Genomic DNA, 19,502 nt, shown 5'->3' with positions numbered 1-19,502 from the left:
ATGAAAAAGGAGAAGTAACAACTGACATTGCAGAAATACAAAAGATCATGAGAGATTACTACAAGCAACTTTATGCCAATAAAATGGACAACCAGGAAGAAATGGACAAACTCTTAGAAATGCACAACCTGTCAAGACTGAACCAGGAAGAAATAGAAAATATGAACAGACCAATCACAAGCACTGAAATTGAACCTGTGATTAAAAATCTTCCAACAAATGAAAGCTCAGGACCAGATGGCTTCACAGGCGAATTCTATCAAACATTTACAGAAGAGCTAACACCTATCCTTCTCAAATTCTTCCAAAATATAGCAGAGGGATGAACACTCCCAAAGTCATTCTATAAGGCCACCATCACCCTGATACCAAAACCAGACAAAGGTGTCACAGAGAAAGAAAACTACAGGCCAATATCACTGATGAACATAGATGCAAAAATCCTCAACAAAAGACTACCAAAGAAAATCCAATAGCACATTAAAAGGATCATACACCATGATCAAGTGGGGTTTATTCCAGGAATGCAAGGATTCTTCAATATATGCAAAACAATCAACGTGATACACCATATTAACAAATTGAAGGATAAAAACCTTATGATCATCTCAATAGATGCAGAGAAAGCTTTTGACAAAATTCAACACCCATTTATGATAAAACCCCTGCAGAAAGTAGGCATAGAGGGAACTTTCCTCAACATAATAAAGGCCATATGTGACAAACCTACAACCAACGTCGTCCTCAATGGTGAAAAACTGAAACCATTTCCACTAAGATCAGGAACAGGATGAGGTTGCTCACTCTTACCACTCTTATTCAACATAGTTTTGGAAGTTTTAGCCACAGCAATCAGAGAAGAAAGGAAATAAAAGGAATCCAAATCGGAAAAGAAGAAGTAAAGCTGTCACTGTTTACAGATGACATGATATTATACATAGAGTATCCTAAAGATGCTACCAGAAAACTGCTAGAGCTAATCAAAGAATTTGGGAAAGTAGCAGGATACAAAATTAATGCACAGAAATATCTGGCATTCCTATACATTAATGATGAAAAATCTGAAAGTGAAATCAAGAAAACACTCCCATTTACCATTGCAACAAAAAGAATAAAGTATCTAGGAATAAACCTACCTAAGGAGACAAAAGACCTGTATGCAGAAATTTATAAGACACTGATGAAACAAATTAAAGATGATACAAATAGGTGGAGAGATATACTGTGTTCTTGGATTGGAAGAATCAACATTGTGAAAATGACTCTACTACCCAAAGTAATCTACAGATTCAATGCAATCCCTATGAAACTACCACTGGCATTTTTCACAGAACTAGAACCAAAAATTTCACAATTTGTATGGAAACATAAAAGACACTGAATAGCCAAAGCAAGTTTGAGAACGGAAAATGGAGCTGGAAGAATCAGGCTCCCTGACTTCAGACTATACTACAAAGCTACAGTAATCAAGACAGTATGGTACTTGCACAAAAACAGAAATATAGATCAATGGAACAGGGTAGAAAGCCCCGAGATAAACCCACGCACATATGGTAAACTTATCTTTGATAAAGGAGGCAGGAATGTACAGTAGAGAAAGGACAGCTCTTCAATAAGTGGTGCTGGGAAAACTGGACAGGTACATGTAAAATTATGGGACTAGAACACTCCCTAACACCATATACAAAAATAAGTTCAAAATAGATTAAAGACCTAAATGTAAGGCCAGAAACTATCAAACTCTTAGAGGAAAACATAGGCAGAACACTCTATGACATAAATCACAGCAAGATCCTTTGTGACCCACCTCCTAGAGAAATGGAAATAAAAACAAAAATAAACAAATGGGACCCAATGAAACGTCAAAGCTTTTGCACAGCAAAGGAAACCATAAACAAGACCAAAAGACAACCCTCAGAATGGGAGAAAATATTTGCAAATGGAGCAACTGACAAAGGATTAGTCTCCTAAATTTCAAGCATCTCATGCAGCTCAATAAGAAAAAAACAAAGAACCCAATCCAAAAATGGGCAGAAGACCTACATAGACATTTCTCCAAAGAAGATATACAGATTGCAAGCAAACACATGAAAGAATGCTCAACATCATTAAGCATTAGAGAAATGCAAATCAAAATTACTATGAGATATCATCTCACTCCAGTCAGAATGGCCATCATCAAAATATCTAGAAACAATAAATGCTGGAGAGGGTGTGGAGAAAAGGGAACATTCTTGCACAGCTGGTGGGAATGTAAATTGATACACAGCCACTATGGGGAACAGTGTGGAGGTTCCTTAAAAAACTACAAATAGAACTACCATATGACCCAGTAATCCCACTACTAGGCATATACCCTGAGAAAACCATAATTCAAAAAGAGTCATGTACCAAAATGTTCATTGCAGCTCTATTTACAATAGCCAAGAGATGGAAACAACCTAAGTGTCCATCATTGGATGAATGGATTAAGAAGATGTGGCACATATATACAATGGAACATTACTCAGCCATAAAAAGAAACGAAATTGAGTTATTTGTAGTGAGGTGGATGGACCTAGAGTCTGTCATACAGAGTGAAGTAAGTCAGAAAGAGAAAGACAAATACCGTATGCTAACACATGTATATGGAATCTAAGGAAAGAAAAAAAATATGTCATGAAGAACCTAGGGGTAAAACAAGAATAAAGAGACAGACCTCCTAGAGAATGGACTTGAGGATATGGGGAGGGTGAAGGGTAAGCTGTGAGAAAGTGAGAGAGTGGCATAGACATATATACACTACCAAACGTAAAATAGATAGCTAGTGGGAAGCAGCCCCATAGCACAGGGAGATCAACTCTGTGCTTTGTGACCACCTAGAAGTGTGTGATAGAGAAGGTGGGAGAGAGGGAGATGCAAGAGGGAAGAGATATGGAAACACGTATATGTATAACTGATTTACTGTGTTATAAATCAGAAACTGGCACAACATTGTAAAGCAATTATACTCCAATAAAGATGTAAAAAAAAAAAAAGAAAAACTAAATGCATAATGACATCTGGGAATAAGAGAGGAAATGGAGTCAGGATATGAAGAAATGAGAATTAAAAACCTTTTCTCAAGTGGAAAAAAAAATAATCGTATGAGAATTTGCAACTTATTTTCAAAATTGAGTCTAGCCCAAGGATTCATTTTCTTCTCCCAAATATATTTTATAAGAGTAACAAGCAAGTAACTTTACTGGAATTTGATTAATTCTTCTTCCACTCACTTCAGTTCTCTTTATTTTGCCTAAAGCAGAGGTAATTAATTAATATAAAAATATGAGATCAGAAGCAATTAAATTGGTATAAATTTTCCTTAATTAAGTCTCTCAACTTGGCAGTTTATCATTTTGGCACTTTTTTTTTTTTTTCAGATAGAGGTGCAGAAATTGTCAGATATCTTAGGGAAAATGGTATATTTAACAGATTTGTATATATACTGTAGAAATCTACCTTTGTTAATACAGAATAACTTCATTTCCTTTAAAAATTGTTACTAAGTTAACTAATTACAAAGGAATACAAGCAAAAATAGAAACTTATTTTCCGAAAAGAAAACAAATGTGAATTCAGTTTTGCCTGGAGTGTTGAAGCCCCCAATGTTTGTAATTATTTGCATCCTCATCCAAACAGATGGCACGCTTAATTTCTCCAATGCTATCACCTTTTTGCCTTTCCCAGTTCTCTGTCGAAGCAAACAGTAATTCTTGATAGAAAAAAAATAGCATAATGAAAATTACATAGTAAATGATAAACTTATCATGTTTCTGTCAAAGCCATTCAGTAGCAAATTAAATCATAAAATATTAATTTAGCTATTTCACCAAATTAACAAATTTAGCTATAAACAATATAAGCTATTTTTATAACATATAACTATAACATATAACTATTTTTATAACAATATAAAAATAGTAGGATAATTGAACTTTGCCCAAATATTTGATCTTTTTTTTTTTTTTTTTTTTTTTTTGCCTCTCATTTCATTTTGGAAAATACTGGTTAGAAATATTTTATTATGATAGCAGTTCTTAAACTGAGTTGAGTCTTGGATCTCATTGAGAATTGGATGCAAGCAGGTATAGAGAGAATCAACAAGGTTTGTTTTATTAATTGCTACACCAAAAGCACTGCTAATAATGCCAAACTCAAGGAAGTATTCAATAAATACTTGTTGGAAAAAAATGAAATGTGAGTGAATACTATTTCTCTAAAAATATCAAAGAAAGTTACTAATCATGTGGATTAAATCATTCCATTCATGAGTAGCTCTTCTCTTAAAAATATGATTTATTTAATAAATGAATCTGTCCTTTCTATCTTATTAATATGTATATACGAGCATAGCCTCCTCTTAACTGAGTCAGATAAATTTTTAAAACCAGCATTAAAAATATAATTTCAACATTCCAGTTTACTGTATTTATTGTAATGGCATAATGATCCCATTAAAAATCATTGTCCATTGACAGATAGGAAACAATTATTACAATGAAACTAAAATATTTGAATGTTGTAAATGAAAAAATAAAATTAAATATGCAACCTCTGTCTGAATAAGAATTGCTTTATGCTCTCTTAGAACTTTGCATCTATTTTTTTTTCATTAATTATATGGAGCTAGAATAACCATTTTTACTTGCTTTTACAACAATGAGTACAGGGCATGTCTTTGCCTCTCACTTTTTTCATGTAATACAATTGTGGGAATTAGTAATACCTCAAGAACAGTATGTGAGGGAGAAAATATGTATTATTATTCCACACTATAAGTTCTTAGGCTCAGAATAGAGCAGAACATCAAATAAAGCTCATAAAGTAAATTAATGAAGCTGGAAATGATGATAGCAGAAATATTTTCAGTTTTACGATCATATATAGGAAACTATATTTCCTTATTTATATCTCAAAACATTCCACACAAAAGTTACTCTTAGTAAACTTTAGTCCTCAGAGTATTTTCTCATTTGCTATTCATATGTGGCATATAACTTGTTTGCTTAAAATGCACAGATCATGCATTTTTTGATAATAGATTTCAATATGCATTAAACTATTGAAAACATACTGTTATAATTTATAGGACTTAACTGATTTAATCTTTTGTGAAAAAAAATCACAAAAATATTTCTATGTGACACATATTTTGTCTCCACTGTCAGCATCTTGAATGTTAAGTCAAGAGATTTTAAACAAAGTTTTAAATATTGCTTATGAACTGCAATGTTTTTTGCCATCAAAAAGAAATACATAGCAAAATTAACTTGAATTGAAAACAAGATAATTGCTTTTCTCTAACTGAGTCTGTTTAAAATTTTCAGAGTTAGCTTAGTCCTTGAAGTTACAATGTGGCACATTTGGAGATCCAAATATTACAGCTGTTTTCTGGATGCCATTTGTGGCAAGCATAAAATGTCACTATATACTAATATGCTTTTTTGAGCTAACAAATAGGAATCAATTCACTGAAATCTATTTTCATGAATGTTAATACTATTTTTTGCTTCGATTTTTTAAAACAGTGTGGGCAGCTGATTCTAAATGATATGAGAATTTTGCAATTATCTAAGAATAATTTTGGACAGATACCCCTATGACCAAGCAAAAATTGAAAAGTAACCAAAATAACAATTGTTATTTCCACTCTGCTACAGCTGCTACCAGTATTATTATTAGTAATTACAATGTCAATAAAAAACTATACATATTGAACAGTTTCTATGTGCTAGGAATTGTTCTGTCTCATTCAACACTCACTGTAAACCTATAAGGTAGCTTGTATTCCTTTTTTATATAATAAAGAAATCTAGTTCAGATGAATGACGTAACGAAGTAATGAAGTCAAGGTCATAAATTAAGAAGCTAGAAATCCAGTACATGAATTCTGGTATAATAAACTCATATAAGTCTCTAAAAATACAAATTTTTATTAACATGAATACATTAATATACTTCTCAGAATATGTTTTTTAAATTATGTTTTTGCTTTTATTTTTATATTTTTTGTTTAAAAGTTTTAGGAACTTATATGTTCCATTTTAGGGAAGAAGCTTTCCAGGATCCCTTTACACCCAAGCATGAAGAGTCTGCAGACTCAGATGCTCCGGGATTAAGCAAACGTTTGCCTATGTAGACTGAATATCAATGAAAAGGAGACACGCTGCAGTAAGCTACTGTCTCTTATTTTGGGGGGGGGGAATATGTCATATATTTTTGTATATTATATATACTTTTGTATATTTTATATACTTTTGGTATTTATCTGGACATAGGAAGGGCTACAAGGTTAAAATGGTAGTAAAATACACCTTTCTGGATTTATGGGTTTTATGGTCATAAATCACCACAGAAAGACACAGAATCTTCATTAAAAATTGGCTGCAAATTTGTACTCACAAGCTTATTTACTCTGCTTTTCCTCATTATGTTTCTTCCACTCTTCCAATCTTACCTGCCATATACTGAAGATGAGTCTGTTATGCTGAAAGGGAAGGGAAAGTGCAAATTATTTTATATGTAATATATATATACAAATATATTATATATTGTATTATATATATATATTATTTTGGAGGAAAAAGCTTTTCATTAATGATATAAGTCATTAAAATGAGGAGATAAAACCAAAAGCAAAACAGGCTTTAGTATTGCCAATATCCTCTAAGGCATATTTATTGTATGAGAATAAAATCTCGGATTGACTGTGGTGTTCTTTTTAAGTTAATGTTTATCAGCAATCAGTTTAGGGCCCTCCCCTAGCCCTGAAAAGCCCGGGCTGGGCTGTTCTGAGGGGGAGACTTGACCACTGGCAGTTTGGCAGATTAGTGATGGAACTAGGAGGAAAGCAAATGGCAAACAAGGAGAAAAGCAAACGGCCTTCTCTGCTCAGCCTCAGAGTGTGCCTGCTTCTGTGCTGGGGCTTTTAAGAATCTTGAGGCAATCTTCCAAGCTGCATTTAAACTGGCCAAAGACAACTTCAGACGTATATAATGTAACAGAAAAGGGCAGAAAACATTAAGCAGTAGAAGTGTGGAGCATATTAAGCAAAATGACTGTCTCAGGAAGCAGTTGTGGAAACCCAGATGTATCTAATGACTTTAAGGATCTTTGGACAAAACTAAAGGAGTATCATGATAAAGAAGTACAAGGTTTACAAGTAAAAGTAACCAAACTGAAAAAGGAATTAATTTTAGATGCACAAAGACTAGAAGAATTCTTCACCAAAAATCAACAGCTGAGAGAGCAACAGAAAGTTCTTCATGAAACCATTAAAGTTTTAGAATATCAATTAAGAGCAGGATTATGTGATTGCTGTGCAATAACTGAAGAACATAAGCAGAAGAAACAACAAGAGTTTGAAAATATTCGACAGCAGAATCTTAAAGTTATCACAGAGCTTATGAATGAAAAGAATACCTACAGGAAGAAAATAAAATGTTTTCTGAATAGCTGCAGCAGAAAATTGAGAATGATCAACCACATCAAGCAACTGATCTTAAATCTGAGGAAGGTATTATTCCAGATTCACCAATAACAACGTTTTCATTTTCTGGTGCTAACTGGCTATGAAGAAAGGAAAACCTCGGTGTCCAACACGTAGAACAAACACATACTAAACTGGAGCATTCTGTGTGTGCACATGAATTGAAAAAAGTACCAAAGTCTTCAACTCATCCACAACATAAACCTAATGAAAGTGAAATTCTAGTGACCAACACTTGTGATCAGAGTCGAGCTCCAATGGCTAAATCATATGGAAAAATCAGTTATTCTCCTGATAATTTAGCTACAGTTATTTCTGAAATACTTGGACTTAGTGTTCAAGATGAATCTGAATCTTGAGGCCCTAGGAACCCTCTTGGTGATGAGCTCTACCACTGCCTGGAATGAGATCACCAAAAAAAAAAAAAGACATTTTGAGGAATCTAGAAGAAATGGTGAAGATAGTTTAACATTTTCAGATTCTAATTCAAAGACTCCTCCTCAAGAAGAATTGACCACTCAGGTATCATCTCCTGTACTTGGAGCTACCTCTAATGTAAAAAGTAGTTTAGGTTTGAATATAAGTTTTTTTTTTCCCCTTCTCTTTTAGAGACTGGAGAAAAAAACCAAAAACAAAAGAAAACAAAACAAAAATCTGAAAACAGTGCCTTTCAGCAACACTTCTAATTATAAATTAGAGAAACCTAGATCAAAATCTGAAGATGGTGCTCTTTTCACACATCATAATCTTGGAGCTGAAGTAAACAAGATCACTAACCAGTCATCTTCTAATAAGCAGATGCTTATAAATAGAAATACAAGTGAACAGGATAGTATTGATCACACTAAAGATACTGCTACTGATAAAGATAAGCATGTAGTACCCCTGAAATCATTGGGAGGCAGAGCTAAAAGGAAGAAAATTGGGGAAGAAAGTGAAGATGAAATAAGCTGCCCCCAAACCTCCTTTGATAAAGAAAATGCTTTTCTTTTTGCAATGGATAATTGTTCTTCCATGAATGGAGACTATGTGATGGATAAACCTCTGGATCTGTCTGATCGATTTTCAGCTATTCAGTGTCAAGAGAAAAGCCAAGGAAGTGAGAACTCTAAACTCAGATTTAGGCAAGTGACTCTCTATGAAGTTTTGAAGCCTGTTCCAAAGGGCTCTTTCTCAAGCTGTAAGGCCTTGAGTAGGAGCTGTGGGTTAAACCAAAAGAGCCCTGTTTACAGGAGTCTCTTTTCCAGTCCTTGAGTAAATCTCCAGATAATAAAACACTGTTACAAATAAAGGAAGAAAATCCTATCTTTAGAATCCTTCTGCATCCACGTGAAAGTTTAGAGACAGAGAATCTTTTTGATGACATGAAGGCTGCTGGTTCTCATGAGCCTATAAAAATAAAAACTAGGTCAATCCTTGAAGCATGTGAATTTGAACCAGTTCTTCTGTTAAATCCATGTAGAATTGCTAAAATAAAGTCTCCACAAACAACCAAGATGTATTCTTTGAAAATATCCAGTGGAGTATAGATCCAAGAGCAGACCTTTCTCAGTATAAAATGGATATTACTGTAGCAGATATAAAGAATGGAAGTCAGTCAGGATTAGCTGGAGGAGAGACAGTGGACATGGACTGTACACTGGTTAGTGAAACTATGTTTTTAAAACTGAAGAAGCAGAGCAGAAGGGAGAAAAAAGTCCAAATGGAGAAAGAAAAATGGATGATAGCTTGCAAGATATGTTTGATCGGACTACACATGAAAAATATGAATCCTGTTTGGTGGATAGCTTCCCCCAAGTAGCAGATGAAGAGAAGGTGTTGTCAGTTACTACAAAAAAATCAAACACTTGTAGTGATAAACAAGATAAAGTCAAACAGAAAGCATTTGTTGAGCCATATTTTAAAGATGATGAAAGAGAAACTAGCTTACAAAATTTTCCTCATATTGAGGTGGATCGGAAAAAAGAAGAGAGAAGAAAATTGCTTGGACACACATGTAAAGAGTGTGAAATTTTATTATGCAGATTCTCCAGCAGAAGAAAGAGGAAAGAAGTTGGCTTCCTGCTGGACCCCGATTTTGCTACATTCCACCCAACACACAGGAGAATTTCTGGGAAGTTGGTTTTCCTTCCGCTCAGACTTGCATGGAAAGAGGTTACATTAAAGAAGATCTTGAATTTTGTCCTCACCCCAAAAGATGGCAGCCTTACAGCGCAATATTTTCTCCCAAAGGCAAAGAGCAAAAGACATAAATGTTGAAGCAAAAAGAGAAGAGAGGACAATTTTCTTTTTAGTTATTTATAGTTAAGGTTAGTATTAAAAATTGATTTTTTCGATGTTCTGTAAACTGATTTACAAATCATTTTTCTATTGGAAATGTTTTTAAATGGCATTTACCTATCACACAGATGACTACCTAAAAATGTGGATAAGTTTATGTTGTATTTTCTTGCTTTTGCACCTTTAAAATAATAAGGTGCTTTCATTTGCACTCTGAGTTAAGAGCTGTTTATTACTTTATTTGGTAATACCTAATTACCATTTTGAAAATATGAAAAAAAAATCAATTTAAAAGAAGACAGGATGTCAGCAATATGGCAAAGTGAAAAAATACCTTTCTCTATCCCCTACAAACTACAACTAGTAAAATATCCACAACTCAACAAAGGTGTTTCTTCTCAATACAGCAGGAAGCTGGAGAATTCCACACATCTGTACATATAAAAGTGGGTGGACTGGAACACATGGTAGAGGCAGAGCCTGGGAAATAGAAGAATTGGTGCCTGCAACCCTGGCCCTCTGACTGCAGTAGCTGAGTCCACAGCTTCAGAGAAGCCAGTAGCAACAGGGAAGGTGGCACACAGGACCCCAGCCTCCTTACAGCAGTAGTGCCCATGGACAAAGTTAACTGAGTAGCCATGGCAGTGTGGACTGGTACACTGTCTCTCCAGTCACTGTGGTGCCCACAACCTCAGCCCCCATCTTACTCATCTTCAATGCAGAACCAGCAAACCAGAAGTACATGCGTGACCCCAGCTCCCCTCCTACAGTCCCCTTTTCTCCATGGTTGCAGAGCCTGTGACTCAGGGGATGTTGGATGCAAGGGAAGAGCCCACCATCCCAGTGATGACAGCAATGCTGGCAGAAACAAGGCAACAACTACCCCGGAGGCACAAAACGCTATAAGGAAAGCAGCAATCCCCATCTGTTACAGAGGTGGTGGAGGCTGGAAAGCACCAACTCTCAAATATAACCAGAGGCAGCTCAGGTAAGAGAAAGAAAAATTTGTGTTTTAGTGTCACCTACCAGAAAACAAGACTGCACCTTCTAACCTGTCATTTAATTTCAAATGCACCAGCAAGGGAATTCATCAGGCACCATGAAGAGCCACAGTAACACTATACCACAGAAAGAAAATGACAATTCTCCAAAAGCCAAACTTAAATAAGTCATGGAATACTGTAATCTAATTGATAGAACATTCAAAATAGGTGTTCTGAAGAAACCCAATGAGCTATAAGAAAACTCAGAAAGGCAGTTAAATGAGATCAGAAATAAAATTAATGAACAGATGGAATACTTTACTAAAGATATTGAAACTCTAAAAATGAACCAAAGAGAAATTCTGGAGCTAAGAAACTCAAAAAATGAGGTGAAGAATGCATAAGAAAGCATTGGAGATAGGGCAGACTATATGGAAGAGAAAATTAGCAAACTCAAAGATAAAAATCTGGTAATGATACAAACAGAAGATGAAAGGGAAGTAAGATATAAAAAAATAAAGAAATTTTACAAGAGTTATCCAACTCTTTTTGGAAGGGTATATTAGGGTAATGAGTATCTCAGAAAGAGAAAAGCAGTAAAAGTGTGAGAGAGGTTATCTAAAGAAATAATAGCTGAGAACGTCCCAAACCTGGGGAAGGAACTAGATATAAAAGTCTATGAAGCTAAGAGAATGTCTAAATACCTCAATACAAAAAGACCTTCTCCAAAGGAAATATACATTAAAATTGTCAAAAGTAAACGACAAAGAAAGAATTTTAAAGGCAGCCAAGGAAAAGAGAATGGTAATCTACAAAGGAACTGTCATTAGGCAATCAGCAGATTTCTCAGCAGAAACCCTACAGTCCAGATGTAGAATGACATTCTCAACATATTGAAAGATAAAAACAGTTTACCAAGAATACTCTATCTAGAAATGTTATCATTCTGATATGAAGTATAAATAATTTCCCAGACAAACAAAAGCTGAGGGAGTTCATCAACATTAGACCTGCCTTGCAAGAAATGTTGAAAGGAACTCTTCCATCAGATTTCACTCATATATGAAATATAAAAAAATTAATAAAGAAAAAAAATAAAGATAAATTAATTAACAAACCAAACCAAACCAATCCAAAACAAACACATAGATACAGAGAACAGAGTAGTGGTTACCAGAGGGGGAGGGGTGAGGGGAGGGCAAAATGGGTAAAGGAGATCAACTGTATGGTGACAGATAGAAACTAAATTTTTGGTAATGAGCAAGTTGTAGTGTATACAGGAGAAAAAAATATAATGTACACATTAAACTTATATAATGTTATAAATCAACATTGCCTCAATAAAATACATTTTAAAAATACTAATGATATAAGGTAACAAAATATTACCAAATTTTGTATTGGTTCAATTGATTGTCTTAAATTAGAATTCTTATCCAGGTGAATTCACAAGAAAAAGAAACATGAAATGCTATTTTTCAGTTCCCTGTTATCTAACACTATCTGAAAACAGTGCATTAATTAAGGTTGTGGTATCTGCTATAATAAATTAATACCTACATTTCTGTGGCTTAATGCAATTGAATTTTTTTTCTAAATCTGGGACTAGACCAATATTGGCTTTCTTGCTCAAGGACTGAGAGAGTTTGATTTAGGAAGTCATGAATGCACCAAAGCTGCCCAGGGAAGAGATATGTAACCATCAGAAGGAAAGAAAACAGAAGAGCGATTTGAGTGGTATTCATAGGTCAAGATGGAATTGGCCCACTGAATCTCTTCTCAAATGTCATGGGCTAGGATGCAGTCACAGAACCAAAACTAAATACAAACTTGGAGGAGAAACAAGTCCAGGAGGAAGAAAACCACACATTTTGTTAGGCAGCTGGCATTCTCTCACCAAATCTCTAATTACACATATATTATTTATTTTTATTTTTACCTATATAGCAAATTGAAAAGTAAATTTTATGATTCAAACTTTTTTCTGTTAAAAATAAGAGTAATCAACAAAAGATAGCCTTTTTTAGGGTTTAAGAGTATTAGAAAAATATATATTTAAAATATTGCTGACATATTGTCACAAACTTACATTTTTCCAAAAATTTGTTATATTTCTTAAAGATGACTACATTTACTTATGCTGATTATTTTATTTTGTTTCAGTTTATTTTGTGAGATGCATTTTGAGATTACTTGCTTCCAAATCAATCATTTTAATTATACGTATTTTAACTAAATATGGGTGTTATTGTGAATGCAATTGTTTCTAAAAGCCTATTTTGTGTTAAAAGTAATAAAGAGAAAAATAGAACCAAGAGCATTTGAATAAAAGATGACAAAGTCTAAAATGAATAAAATATAAAAGAAGATTTGATATTCAAGGACTCCAGAGAAAGATTTGATTAACAGAATAATGAGGAGCAAAGCTTCCCACCACTCTAATAAATAGGTGGAACACTCTCTTGAAGCTGCAACAGGCATAAGGGTTTGAATACATGAGTCAGAGTAGGAAAATAAAGAATCAAAGAGAAGAAACACTTTTTCTAAGCACCTAAATGAATTTCTTAAGAGTTTTCAATTTTTCTCTAGAGACGAGTTAGAAAAGAAAAGATTTTTCAGGTTGTTGTATATAAAGTGTTGCAAGTTAAAATTTGCCCAGAAATTATGGTAACACATAGCTACAGGGAGCTAAGGAATCTGAAAAAAAATAGTTATTTCCTAATAAGGACATATATGAAATCATTGTAAGATCAAGAAAAGTTCTTCCCCAAGGGGGATATAAATGAGCTGATTATCAGAATAATGTCATTACCCACTTAAAAAAGGTATTATTAACTGTGTCAAGCTGTTATATACCTGACTTTACTCTTGGGAAGTATTCTAAGCTATTTGCATCAGTGTACTATTTAATTGGTTTTAGCATATATGTTGGCTATCAATTTTAAGCAAAACAAAAGTTAAACAAAAGATAAATTCTCATGTTTAATACTTTTAAAAAGATAACTTAAAATAAGCAATATTAGTACATTTTTGGGAAAATGACATCCTCCTGGGAGGAGTCCCACTTCAAGGAGGACAGCAAAGAGCATAATAATGCCTGTCACCAGGGGCAGCAGTCCCAAGATGTCAACTGCCGTCTGGTTTTCAGGTGTTAGAATGCCCAAGAAAAACACAACAACACAACTTTACACAGACACTGGATGGAATAAGGCTTTCCTCATTGAGAAGAGATGGAGTAAGATCAGCTTCAATAGTGACTGACAGTCCCCAAGGCCAAGTGGTCTCCCTCCTCAACCACCCCATGCAGCTGAAACAGGGAGAGATGGTGGTGTGCATCACCCCATGCTGCAGGTGTAGGACCCCATTTGTTCTCTTCTAAGAAGAGATAGAGCAGTGGTATTGGCCAGGTGCTATATGATGTACACTCTTAAGCAGAACAAAGTACACATCAAATCCAGAATGGGGGAAGATATTACCAAATAAGGTGATATGATCAGCATAGGCTCCCAGGCCTCCTTATCTCCATGAAGAAAATGTTGCAGGTCCAAGGGTCAACAGGCTGCATGTGATTGCCTTTCTCAACATCCACCCCTCCAGTCCTTGCTCTGCCACTTAAAATAACAAATAAAGCACATCAAATCTGGCAAGGATGATACTGTTTGTAGCAATATTAATCTACATGCTGGGTAGCTTAAATTGAAAGTCCTATTTTATATTCAGCCAGTTGATTTGTTTTCTTGCACTTTATTTCTATTAAATTAAGAAATACTAATTTACATTGTTAAGTCTGGCAATTCATAACTTGCTCAAATAATGCTCTATAATTTTAACAAAGTATGGAGTGATTTCTCACTGAATAATCCTTTCATCTCTCTGTCTGTCAATATATAGTACACAAAAGCTGTAATATGGAGAGACAGAAGAAAATGGATTCAAAATCTATACTTTGATGCATTTAGCATGCTAAAGTATTTCTTAAAGTTCATTGAATTATTTGTGTATGATCTAAAAATATAAATATTAATAAATTATGATTCTCATATTCAATAATTGAAGAAAAACATTGCTATTGGCTGAAAGTGTTTCCCCAAAATTCATATGTTGAAAACTTAATGCTGAAATTGATGGTATTAGGAAATCACCTTAATCAGAGGTGATTAAGTCATGAATGGGATTCATACCCTAATAAAAGAGACCCTAGAGCGATTCCTCATCCCATCTACCATGTAGGACACAGCAAGAAGTTGGCAGTCTACAAACTAGAAGAGGGCCCTCACCAGCAGTGTGGGCACCCAGATCTCAGACTTCCATTCTCCAGAACTGTGAGAAATAAATTTCTATTGTTTATAAACCATACTATCAGTGATATATTTTAGAGCAGCCTAAGGAAACTAAAACAAAACCCAGTTGTTGGGAATCTGTGATTAAGCAGATTTCACCAGAATTGCTTCAGTATTCTTACACAATCTTTCTGATAATGCATTATAAGCAGAAAAGAATTATTAGCAAACCTGGCCCCCTCAGGTCTGAAGCTAACAAACAAAAAATGGGGGAAAAAAATCTAAAAATTATAATGTCCCTTTAATTTAAATATTTGATATCTTTGCACACAAAAATACATGAGTCTACTGTTCAATGGTAATACAATCTTAGAAATGCCTCTTTCCCTGGTAGATGGAGGCAAACTTCAGAGATTTTCCATAGTTTACAAACAAGAGTCTTAAGAAAAAACTTAGTCTTTTTTATAGAAAAGAGAGGAATTATTTCAGTCTATTTTATTATTTCTCCAAGGCTGAATGTGTTGTTCTTTGTCAAAACACAATTTTAACTTTCTCTTGCTCTGTTAGAGACTTACTGTGACAAAGTTTCTCCCTAAATTATGAAGATGAAACATAGGTATCAAAACTAGCAAGTAAAAAGAACTCACAAACCACAGAGCTTAAGCAGTAGAGTTACAAATGATGTACATCTGCTCTCAGTGCTTCAAATCAAGGTGAGGATGTGATGAACTGACACAGATTATTGTGTTACCGAATGTAGGCTTAGCTGCTCCTTACTCGAAAGCCAATACTCAAGAGACAAGTGTTGGTTGGAAAAGGAAAGGTTGTTTTATTAGAGAGGCTGGCAACCCTGGGGAGAAGGCAGACTCATGTCCAATAACCAACTCCCAAGATTCTGCTCAGCCATGATAGTTTTTAAAGGGAAAAAGTGGGAAGAATCTCAGTGAATCATCTAGGCAGGAGGTGAGGTTGTGTCATTTTCCATTGTGTGCAGACTGGCTAACTCCTGATTTTTCTTTAGATGTTATCTTTCCCACTGGTCTAGACTGCAGAAATGTTAAGGGGGAAGCTGGGAGTAGAGAGCTAGTCATTCTTCAACTACTTATTCTTTATTCTTACTTCTTTTGATCTAGGGAAAGAAGCAAAAGGTTAGGCAAGGCATTGTGTGCATCCAGTGGAGCATAAGTCAGGAGTTAGGTTAAATATTGCCTAGTGATTTCATTTTATAATTAAGCTTTTAAGTTTTGAGGGGAAGAGAAAACAGCCAAACAAGAAAGGGGCAAAAGAGCTGCTTACAGTTGTTCACAGAAAAAAGAATGATTGTAATGTGGAATCTCTTTGAAAAACTACAATATTTCAGTGGGTGGCAAACACTGGAATTGTAACAGGTACACCCTAAATATGAAGTGGCCAATCTCAGCTCCTAATTATGGGAAAATTCTCAGCATCATCTCATTTATCTAGCTATGCCATTTGAACAAGGTACTTTAAATTATACAAATTGTCTCCACTGACTTTATTTGACTTGAAAATTTTAAAAATTCATTCCACATTTCATTCCTATGTCTATTTCTCCTACATATCCAGTATATTATGGAGAAAGTATCTTATAACTGTGGTCCAATTTTCCCACTGAAATTGGCAGACTGTAGTTGATAATATGCACTCTAGGCACTATTTTTATTACTTAATTTTTCACTGATTGAAATCAACAGATGGGAGAAACCTAAGAAAGCTAGAGCAGCAACTTCAACTCTTGTTGACCCACAGCTCATACCTTAAATACCCACAACAAACCACCTTCAGATAACCACCAGAGCATCCCTGCTCCAAGAAGGCATTCACATTGCTGTGCAATTCTGGCATGACCAAACACCCCACAGAAGCCATCACAAAACCACATGCTCAAGTTACCACATCCACTATACTAATGACTAGGAGAAGCCAGGAAACTGAACACCACCAGCCATCACTTCCAACAGAGTTAAAGAGGGTAGGGCTATTAATGGAGATGGTGCACCCGGCAAACTGGTTTTCAATTCACCAGCAATATCAACACTCAGGAATCTGGGGTTTCCTCTGATTATTTGCAGCATTGTAGGCAAGGAGCCATGTAGGCATACTTCCCCCAAAAGATAGGAAGGTCAAGGAAGGTATATCAAAACACAGTGAAACTGCAAAACAAAGCTTTTAAAGGAGGTGAAAGGTTTTTCACCCCTGTCAAGTGGTGATAAGTAGTGGGTCCCTGTTTTGGAAACTTGTGGGCCAGGTTCTCTAGACATAAGAATTACAATATATCTCATGTTTAGAAGGGCCTTCTTCACAACAAATTTCTTGTATCATTTACTCAAATTAAAGAAATATATAATCCTTACATGTATAAATCTGTGCCTGAAAGCAAAGTCTGTAAAAAGAACTTGGGAATAGCTAGATTATTTGGAGGTGATCTGAGGAAGCAGAAATAGAAGTAAGGGTTATGAGACAGTGAAAATAGAACAGCCATAGAAAGATGTTTTGCTTGTGAAGTTACTGCCATAGGCTAGGGCTCAACTCACCTGAGCCCTCTGAGCCTACAGCCTACTGTCTGAAGGATCAGAGGCTTTGTCATTCATTTCCCCATTGCTTATGCACCACTTCTCATCTCCTACTGGTTGAAAGTTGTTCCTGGAGGTGTTAATGGCCCCACACATCAGACACATCAGAGAAAGCCCTAAGGAAGAAAAGCAGAAAGATTAATGAAAGATATCTGACGTTAGATTCTGTTTCCATACACAAGACCATCCATCATAGTTATTGTTGGTGTCAGAGGTGAGCTGAGGGAAGATGGCATAGGGAGCAAAAATTGACTGCTCCACTCACTACCTTTCCATTAATCGCTGTCATCATTTTGCAACTGTGCACATACCTGGTATACTGAAAATTATGGATGTGTGTGTTTATTAGTTATTTATACTGTTTTTACTTTTAAGAAGACTAATTTTGTTCCAGTTATTTCCAATAAATTATACCATAAGCTCTCTCACTTCATATTTAATGTCTTCCCAAGTCCAGAACACTATTTCCCAATGACAAATCTAGTATCTAGCAATTGTCATCTTTTCTATCTCTACTTCTGTCATTATTATTACTCTTGTAATAGTTTTATCGCTGCTATGGTATACACTTTGTGAATAATTAAAAAATTGTACCAAGTCCAACATGTTAATTTCAGAAATCCTTCACTCAGGTGGCATGACTTACATCACCAGTTCATGTCCTGCAATTAATCCATTTCAGTAATTATTTAAGATATTGATTCATCTAATCCATTAACCCCGTCATTATTTCTTGGTCCATCACCCTGTTTATATACTCAAATTTTTTACGGTCTATTCTAATTGTTCACTTGATTTCACTTTTAAATATCCCCATTTGCCACACTTAGTTCTTTCCTTTTTTTTTTTTTTTTTTTTTTTGCGGTACGTGGGTCTCTCACTGTTGTGGCCTCTCCCATTGCAGAGCACAGGCTCTGGACGTGCAGGCTCAGCGGCCATGGCTCACGGGCCTAGACGCTCTATGGCATGTGGGATCTTCCCAGACTGGGGCACGAACCCGTGTCCCCTGCATCGGCAGGCGGACCCCCAACCACTGCACCACCAGGGAAACCCCAGTTCTTTCCTTTTTATAGTCACCTAGTGATAATAAATCTAAATTAAGCCCCCAAGCACCCACATCCTCTTTTCCTGAACCTAAGGAATTAAAGGTTGATTTGGGGGAATAACATAGTAATCCTGATATTTCTCCTTTTATATTCAGGATGCTGAACCTTAGCTTATGTTTTTCATTTTAATTTAGCTTGCCCATTTTCCTGATTAAATATTTTATCTTTTTCTTTTCTCTGAAAACCTCTAACAGACTCTCCTCTTCCCTGTAATCTCAGCTGATGTCCTTATGTTTTATGTTAGAGAAAACATAGAATAAATTAAGTGAACACTTACTCAGCTTCTGAGGACCACTGTATAAACCACCCTATGTCTGTATTCTTATTTCCTAGTTTCCTTCATATGACTGGGAGACATATCCCTGGCCCTTTCAAATGAAAAATCAATTCATTAGTGTCTGGATTCCAACTGTTCTTCCCTTATTTTTCCTGCATTATTAATTTCTCTCTCACACATAAATCATTTTCAGCAATATTCAACATGTTCTAAAATGTCTCTTCTTGAAGGAAAGAAAAAGAATGAAATCTCACAGTTTCCCTTGATGCTATACCTACTTCTATTTCTTGTTTTCTTTCTCTTTTATCATTGACAGAAATATCATTCAAAAAGTATTCTTTAATTATTGATTTCTTTATTTAACTTTTACTGATTTTAACATTCAATAGGTAGGTTCTTCTCCTCCTATGAAACATTTCTCTCAAGGTCAACAAAAGCTTGAATGTTGTAGGTCCATTGGTTAAAAGATACA

The 19,502-nt window shown here is 35.1% G+C and overlaps 1 pseudogene; it reads left to right on the top strand.

Moving 5' to 3' along the window:
- Positions 1 to 7,075: 7,075 nt before the first annotated feature.
- On the top strand, positions 7,076 to 9,762 carry LOC137210963 (DNA endonuclease RBBP8-like; annotated as a pseudogene).
- The last annotated feature ends 9,740 nt before the right edge of the window (positions 9,763 to 19,502 follow it).

This window comes from Pseudorca crassidens, chromosome 18 (genome assembly GCF_039906515.1).
Source record: "Pseudorca crassidens isolate mPseCra1 chromosome 18, mPseCra1.hap1, whole genome shotgun sequence".
NCBI classification, from domain to species: domain Eukaryota; kingdom Metazoa; phylum Chordata; class Mammalia; order Artiodactyla; family Delphinidae; genus Pseudorca; species Pseudorca crassidens.
This window is presented reverse-complemented; position numbering and strand designations above follow the sequence as displayed.